Raw genomic sequence first — 8,972 nt, 5'->3', positions numbered from 1 at the left:
GGTGGGAGAGGCGCAGCTGGGGTTAAAAGCATTATTCCCCATGCCAGCGACTGTAAAGTGAACATCCCATTAACTGAGGCGGTTATGGTGTCCGCTCGTTTTCTCCAAATTACATAACTATAACTAGCCGGACTACTAGTGGAATACTGAAGAGTGCATTTACTCTCATTGGTTCATCCTTCATTTGATCAAAGGCTATGAACATCTTCATTTCACTTCAGGTTTTACCAACAGCATCCATGAATTAGACCTTAAAATGACTACATTACTGCAAACTAGATTAACTTAGCCAGCTTATATGACTGGCAATAGTTTGTCATTGTTCTGAGATAGATATACTGTCCTAAAAATCCGATAGAGCCCTCTTTAAAAAAATTTTTGATGAATTCCCTAGAAGTGTACAGGAATCCAGAGACATTACTTACTGAAATGGATGCAACCGTATAATGTATCTTATTGAATCAGGACTATTTCCCAGTTGATTATTGGATGCATAAATCCAATCAGAGTTATCACCTATCGAACTGAAAACATTAAATTTACAAAGAAAAATGGATCACCTGGCAAATCATAAATATTGCCATGGCATCTACATCATGGTACTCTGTTGTTTTGAGTCAGGACTTGGGAGAAACATTAACTCTTTCAAGGGACCAGGAGTAAGGCACGTTCTCCTAGGGATGACCCCCTATAATCAAATTTAGGAAGCTAAGCTACCCTTTGCATCTGAAAAGTCACCTTTCCAAGCAACAGTGATGAGCTCCTTCCATCTCCCTGTCCTCTCTCCCTTGGAGCCAGTGACCTCCAGAGCTGTAGACAAAGCAGCTTTTCTGCTGCATTTAAAACAAACAGCACAGGAAGGTGACCCCATATGATCAAGAGAATATGAGGCTGTTCTCACTGATCATAAGAATGTAAAGTCGAACTATGATTAATATGCTGTTCCTGTTTTCCTCCTGGGAGAAAGTTGAATTTGGGGTTACCAGGAGAAAGCAGGGCCATCCCGGGGTGAAACAAAGTGGGTTTTTTCATTTAATTTTATAATGGTTTCCTCTATTATTCCCCTCCTTGCTAGGCCCTATTATGTTTTTCTTTGTCTTGTGTGTACACTTATACATCAAGTAACCACACATCTTACATATTTCTAGAGACTTCTGCTTTCAAATGTGTTAGGCTATTTTCCCCATAAACATATTCATACCAGTCAGATCATGTTTCCTGCTTTTTAATTTGGAGACCAAGGTCGCTAGTATGCCCATGATGAAGAGACTTCCCTGCTTCGGAAGAGCTGTCTGTCTTCATTTCTCCATCATTACATGAGGCGGACATTGTGCAGCATTGGTATTCCCTTCCGTAGTCTGTGTGTTACTTAACATTCTTTTGGTTGCAAGTGAGAGAAACAGTCTCTGGCGAAGTTAAGTTAAAAAGGTAATTTATTGAAAGGATGCTGAAGCAGCTCCCAAAATCCGAGGATGAAGAAAATAGCCAAGCCGGCCGGCTGAAATCTCAGCGGCAGGAGTCCATGCACTTTTTCTCTGCAGAGCCACCACTGGCGTGGATCCTTTCCAAGTGGTCCCACCTGTGCATCTCCACTCAAAAATCCCAAATTGAAGATTTCCTCTGGAATCTGATTTGCTTAGCTTAGGTCAGGCGTCGACTGCTGTATCGTTCAGCTTCGGCAGGAAGGAAAATCTACTTGAAATAACAAGGCTGCTGAGGACTGTCCCTGCCCTGCCCCCCACTCTTCCTGTAGCGCATTTCCCTAAAAAAAAAGGGAAAATGGCCCTGAACTGAGAGGTAACATTTGACGCTCAGGAACCCCTCTGTCTATTGTTTTGAATAGAACCATGCCTGGCAACCATTCCTTTGGTACTTTGCCATAACACTTCCACCAGTGGCTGGAGGTATTGCTCCTCCGTCCCAAAGGAATGGCTCATTCTTCAGCCCAAATGCTTTCATGGCTTTAAAAATGTCGTTTGACTCACCTTGACATGGTACAGAGAGTGCAAAGCTAGCAATGGATTACAATCTACCCACCAAGCATGATAGACCAAGTTTTGAAAAAGGAAACTTCTAAAGCCAAGTAAGATACATCTACCTCCCAAAAGACATAATTTAAGATTGAAGGAAGAAGGGCTCTTTTAAAATGCCAGCGGGTTAGTTTATAGCCTCTATCTGTGCTGCAGAGATGGAAAAGGAAGGTGTCAAAAAAGTAAAATAGCTGATTTACTATCTACGGGAGATTAACAGCTTTGCTGGGCCAAGGCAAGTCTGGAAGTCGAGCGAGTGAAATGTTCCTGTTGGACCCAAGCTGATGAAAAGGGGATGGGTGAGCGCACTGACCAACTTCTTTCTATTGTGATGAAAACATTGCCATCCATCATGATCAAATCTAGTCAGTCCAGATTTGGGAATCCAGATCGTTTAAGGTTCGTTTTCACAAGTTGGGACAAACAATGACTCTGGAACTAAATAACCAAATTTCCACTTCTTATCTAAAATGAGGGATATCACAGACCACATATGTATTCTCGTCCACCTTTTTGGAGTAGGAGATACCAAAAGCCCCAGAAAGGAGCTGTAACTTAATGAAGGCTAACTTCAATAGAGTCGATATGGCCAAAATGTGGGTCAAACCCAGGAAACAAGATGTGGGGCAGAATTGGAGACAAGCCAGCTTCGGAGCCAGAACCGGCTTGTTCAGGCATCAGATTGGTTCACCCTCTCTCGGAGCACTGGGACAGGCAAGTGCCTAGCTGCAAAGCATCGCTCCCCATGGCCGAGGTGAAAACAGCTCCAACCTCACAACCAAGCCTGGGTCTGGAGGAGGGGGATCAGAAACTGAGCTCAGGACAGTTACATCCACACATCTGGAACCCAAGGTCATTTCATGAAATAATCTAAGGAGATCACAAACATGTGGCTAAATTCTGGAATGTGCTGACATAAAAATTAATAAGAAAATACTCTTCTGGGGCGCCTGGGTGGCTCAGCGGGTTAAGCCTCTGCCTTCGGCTCAGGTCATGATCTCAGGGTCCTGGGATCGAGCCCCGCATCGGGCTCTCTGCTCGGAGGAGAGCCTGCTTCCTCCTCTCTCTCTGCCTGCCTCTCTGCCTGCTTGTGATCTCTCTCTGTCAAATAAATAAATAAAAAATCTTTAAAAAAAAAAAAAAAAAAAAAAAGAAAATACTCTTCTACTCCTATTTTTAAAAAAATCATGTGCTTTGTTTAGTAGTGTGCTAAGAAAATCTATCAGAGCCTCATCTAGTTTCTAAGCATCTCCAGTGTCAAGGATAGCTTGCTATTTACCCATGAGCCTGGGTCCAACTTCATAAATGGCGCAGCCCCTATTGTATTTAAACTCTGCCACCTAGGCCTCTGAAAGACACTCGGGTATTAGGGTAGTGCTTCTAAACCCGGACAGATGCAGTATCTCCTTTCAGAGCAAATATTTTATAACATCTCCTTTCCTATCATGAAATGATAATCACAGATAATGTATCTTCACTCGTAACTAAAAAAAAAAATCAATATAATGCCATAGCTGTAATTTTAAGAAATAAAAGTTTATAATGAAATAATATATATTTCAATATGTAAACGTTCAGACATGCCTGTATTAAAAGAACGAAAAAGTCAGATGTCTGTACCTATATGTAGAATTACTATGATTGCAACAGCTAAAAATGCCAACTGTAACAGGCGCTATGTTTGCAGCTCAAGTGCTCCAAAGCAGTGTTGCTATCAGTGATACAATTTTCTGGAGTGGCTAACAACTTTTACTAAATTCCCAACAAAGCAAAGTATAATTTTCCATCCATTTGCATGGTAGTTGCACTCATGGGAAATTCAGTATATATTTAAACTATCCCTAATACAGTCTGTTTTAATATAAAGTAGAGTTGGGCTTTAGGCTTAGATAATTATAAACGGGTTTTTCACCTACATCGATGTCTTTTGGGACTTTAAAAGGCGTGTAGATCATGCGTCAATTATTCACTCTGCAAGACTGTCTTGTATAATGCAGAGTATACAATCCCTGGCACCCATCATCTCCTGGATGGCCGTTGTACCCCCAAACATCGTGACAATTGAGAATTCTCCTCCATATTTCCAAAAGGTCTTAGGGGAAGGCATCCTTGAGAGCCACTGTATGAGGACATCTTAGTATGAAATACCATTTAAAACATAAGGATCAATTAATTGGCCCTTACGCAGTCTCTTCATAGTCTTAATGGTAAAAGTCTCCAGCCTATATTTAATGGTAAAAGTCTCAAGCCTATAAGACTCAAATCTGGGGGCAGGGAGAGAGGGGACAATTTGAGGGTCCCTCAAATAATTTAAGCCAAGAGCAAATAAGAATGACTAGACATTCGATTTAGAGAGCTAGTGGCTATATTGTTGAAAACCAAAATCATGTACCAACCTCTACAGGCCAGACCTGCCGGGTTTTAATCAATAGTCCAGGACAGAAAGTGTTAACCCATTTTCGGTTGCATCATCTGAGAAACCACTCACATGGCATCTGATACTTCTCTATTCTGTGCTTCTGACCTTCTAGAATATTTTGTGTCTGCAGGTTAAACATTTAATATTGACCTTCTGTGACTTTTGCATAATCTAAGTGGTTAAGCCCTTTGAGGGCAGGGATCTTTTTTTAAAAAAAAAGATTTTATTTATTTATTTGAGAGAGGTCACAGGAGCACAAGCAAGGCAAGAATCAGAGGGAGGGAGAAGCAGACTCCCTGCTGAGCAGGGAGCACCACGTGGGACTCATCCCAGGACTCTGAGATCAGGACCTGAGCCGAAGGCAGCTGCTTAAGCCACTGAGCCAGCCAGCGCGCCCGTGAGGGCAGGGATGTTTTCTAACCTATCTTGTGCTTCCTCCCAGGATCGGTACAAGACGATGGATAGGCGAGCACTCTCAGGGAGTACTCCAGAGACGGGGAGCCTGGCGGCATGCTGCCCCCGCCCCCGGATTTCAGAATTGCTATGACTAGTGCCTGCTCTTTACCCCTCATCCTGACGCATGAGAGTGTTTGGTGTGTCCTTCCCATCTCACCACGGATGCAGGGTGAGTGTGAGTAGGGGGTGGGGGTAGAGATCCTTGTAGTTCTAGCTCACGGGTCTTGGGAGGAAGAGGCGCTTTCCTTGCAGGAGTCTGTCAGAAGCACCTGCCTGTCCGCCGAAGGACTTGACTTCGATGATAATCCTAGACTTCAAGTCTGGTACCAAAATGACAGGAGACTTTCAAGTGACCTGTGAAGACTGTAGTAGATTTGCAAAAAAAGGGTCCCGTTCTCTTTGAATGCCACTAACACTGGGTCCTGGGGGCTGCCTTTGTCAGTGGGACACAACAGACATGAAGCAGCTGGAAATGGGCTTGCACACGAGGGTTCAGAATCGCTGTTCGGAAACCACGGAAGCAAGCTTGAACTTGAATAGGCCACAGCCGCCCCATCCCCCCGGGAGCTGATTGTAACCGCAGGAGGGAGGGAGCCCGGGGAAGCCGGCAGGACTGCTTCAGTGAGTCCAGCCCAAATGGCCAACGTGGAGAATCAGGAGCTACTCAGTGATTGCTGGTCTAATCCTTTAAGTTCGGGGACGGTTTGTTACATGACACAGGTGAACTGATGTAGTGACTCTAGCTCTCAGCGACAGGAACCTCACCTTGGAATAGCCGGTGCGCGATCCCCCCGGATAGCAGGTGGAAATCTTCGTTATCCGGCTCACTGGAGATATCAAAGTTCCCAGCTTCTCCAGAGGAACGCCAGCCGCTCCAATTGCTGGCTTGTTTTATACACCCAACTTTCACACATAAAGGTTTCAATCTTGCTAAGTTATCAGATCCTGAAACCACCCGAGAAAAAGAAACTTCACGGTCCAGTACACCTACCTGACATTTTTAGGCAGTTTCTCTGACTTTAATTTTACCTTTGGCTTATGAAACCTTATATAATGCATCAGTTTTGCTCCCTAAAATCTTCAGGGTTTGATCAAATTACATGTTGTTATTTGACCCTTATGCATTTCTCCCCATTATGCCGGTGTACTGCAAGGTACTTGTGATTAAATATCATTAACCAAAGGGAATAAAGAAGTCCTGTAAGTACACATGCCAACCTTTGAGCAAATACAGTCCACGAGCTATTTCAGAAAAGCAATTCTGGAGTTTTCTTCTGGCCCTGCTATTTCTGAGTTCGGCTGGGGCTCCTTGAGGGGACAGGGGCACTCAGGCAGGAGTAACCAGGCCTGGTTTCCCAGCTAGGCCGTTCCCTCTGTTTTCTCTGAGATCCTGGAGTTACTGAACCTCCCCTCAATGATGAAACCTGCTTTGCCACTCACAAGCTGGGTGTGAGGAATAAACGAGGTAACGCTTTTGAAGGGATTTTGAAAACTCAAGATGAAAACTTCAAAGCGATGCGTGTCAACATTATCAAGTGTTGACTGGGCCACTGAAGCTTTGTTTAGAAAAAGCTGTCTCTGGTGATAAAATTTCACCTACACTCAGTAATAGGTTAGTGAAACCGTGGCTGCCGTGCTTCCCAGAGACAAGGAGCCCACGCCAAGCCCTCCAAGCCTCGGTGTCCTAGCAGCTGGGAAGACAGGTTCTGTGCCACCGCCTTCTGCCCTGAATTTCCCTGTTGCTGTGCTGGGGGAGGTCTTTCGAGCAGGGGTCACATGGGTTTCATTTATTTGTGACATTAGATCATTAGACATTAGGCCCATTTCTGGGCCTACAGGGGATACTTCTACCAAAAAAATTTGTCCACTCCTCTTACACACACCCCTGACATTTGCGGGGTCTGGGGCAAGAGGATGAATGGAAATTCAGCTGCCTTATGTCTAAATATTTTTGAAGTATCACAGAACTGAATATGGTGGTTAAGTAAAATACAGTACATTCTCCTATCTTGACAAATACACCTTCACGTTGACCTTGAAGGCTGGTTCCAAATTTAGAATTCTTCAGACCTCAGAGTTCCTTCCTAGGACATGCTGGCTTCGGGCTCACCCTTTCTCTTCCATCCTCTGCACTTTGAGGCGGACATCTCTGTTCTCATGCCTAAGCTCTACCCACACTCCCCACAAAGTTAGTGTTTTTGGCCACCGGCAAGGCTGAAGTGTGTGTCAGGGGTGTATGGTCCCCACTCAGTAAGGCCGACCCAGACAGAGGTTTGCACGGGCCCTGCAAGTAGGGTAAGGGCCTTTTGGGCAGAGACTTCTAGAATCTAGATACCTGGAGTACGGTCCAGCAGGGGAATCTTGGGACCTTTTCATGGCTACTTTCCCTTGGTCCTGTAGACTCCTTCGACTCACTTCCTGGGATCCCTTCCGCTGTCAGGTTTACCACTTCCCTTTCTCCAACTTCAAAAGCAAGCTGTGACTCGAGAAGAGATTGGTGGTGATATTAAAGCTCTTATAAAACAAACATGACACGAGTACCATCCAATCAACCAACCGTTATACTGGCAAAAATAGACACAGGCTATGAGCAGTTGCTATGGCCTTAGTTCTGCCTGGAGCTGGCATTGCTCTCGCTCTCTCTGTTTGTTCATAGCTTGTCCCTCTCCCCGCTACACTGGCCAAGTCCACACAACTGACACTCTGCCCCTGTCGGCTCGCTGGAGCTGGAAGACTTCCCTGACCCCCAGTGTCCTTGACTGCAGCGCTGACACCCTTCCAAGTCCTTCCCAGCTCCTCTTCCAGGACTGACGCCTCCATCAATAAAATGCCCAGATGAGTCGTAGTGTCACCACCTGTTGCACTGGGCCAAAACCTGCTGCCCAAATCCCCACGCTCGTCCCCAGCCACTGGCATGTGCCCCACCGAGCTTGTCTGGAGTTCTTCTTCCCCTTCACTTCCTGGGTACCGGACAGCCATCAGACTAGCTATATGGATAGACCAGATGCAAAAACAGAGAAGCAGAAGCAAGACTGTGATTCAAGCAGCGTCCTCTACATCTGGCTTCTGCCCTCCCTGTTTCCAGCCTTGATAGCCATTGGTTTCCACCTTTGTGACTAGGAGCTCCTTCCCATCCCATCCTTCCAGTCCTGTAATTTCTGAATTCAGCACCTCCTACTCCACCTTCTTTCCAGCCCTGGTCGTCTTTCCTGGTGCGCTCTTTCTGCTGCCGCTTCTAGCAGAACCTGTGTCCTGACTTCATTTTGACCTGAGCTCCATTACACTCTCTTGCTCCCCCAGTTAGAGCACCTGACTAGTCATGTCCCACCTTGGAGAGGTGGGATTCCCAATGCCCTCCCTGGGGCAACAGGCCCCTGCGTCCCAGGCGGTGTCACTTGGAGTACCTGGGACGCAAGTAGAAGTAAGAATGGAGGTCCTTTTCTAGTACACCTAAATGTTTTCAAGTTATACACTAAGCCAACTAATGCTAAATAAGGCACATTCTATTACCTTACCTGGACATATATACCCTCCTAGTCTACTTGAAGTCCAGATTGAAAATTCAGAACCGAATTTCTCTTCCATGCCGAGGGGCTGTTAGGAGGGAGAGAACCAAGACGTCTGGTTTTAGAGGTGTCCAATTTGAAGAGCTGGGCAGAACCCCATACGGAGATGTTCTGCAAACCTCTAGAAATATGGATGTAAAGTTTGATCGAAAAACTACAAACAGCAGAAACGCGAACAACACTGAGCTAAAGAAACAAGATTTTTTTTTTTTAAGATTTTATTTATTTATTTGACAGACAGAGATCACAAGCAGGCAGAGAGGCAGGCAGAGAGAGAGAGAGAGGAGGAGGAAGCAGGCTCCCCGCGGAGCAGAGAGCCCAATGCGGGGCTCGATCCCAGGACCCTGGGATCATGACCTGAGCCGAAGGCAGAGGCTTTAACCCACTGAGCCACCCAGGCGCCCCTAAAGAAACAAGATTAAGTGGAATTTTCTACACCAGCTGACAGATGGTAAAATGTTGTTAAAGACAGTGGAGCTTTGCAGTACCCCTGGAATCACT

At 45.4% G+C, this 8,972-nt stretch overlaps 1 long non-coding RNA gene across 1 annotated transcript; it reads right to left on the bottom strand.

Moving 5' to 3' along the window:
• Window positions 1-1,678: 1,678 nt before the first annotated feature.
• On the bottom strand, window positions 1,679-7,382 carry LOC125096391 (uncharacterized). Its single transcript, XR_007126164.1, has 3 exons — window positions 7,241-7,382; window positions 5,671-5,850; window positions 1,679-1,762 (listed from the first exon to the last, which is right to left on the bottom strand). It is a non-coding gene; the product is annotated as an uncharacterized LOC125096391 (long non-coding RNA).
• Window positions 7,383-8,972: the final 1,590 nt, after the last annotated feature.

Source organism: Lutra lutra, chromosome 3 (genome assembly GCF_902655055.1).
Source record: "Lutra lutra chromosome 3, mLutLut1.2, whole genome shotgun sequence".
Classification (NCBI taxonomy): domain Eukaryota; kingdom Metazoa; phylum Chordata; class Mammalia; order Carnivora; family Mustelidae; genus Lutra; species Lutra lutra.
Note: the sequence above shows the minus strand (reverse complement) of the source record. Positions and strands in the feature narration are given on the sequence as shown.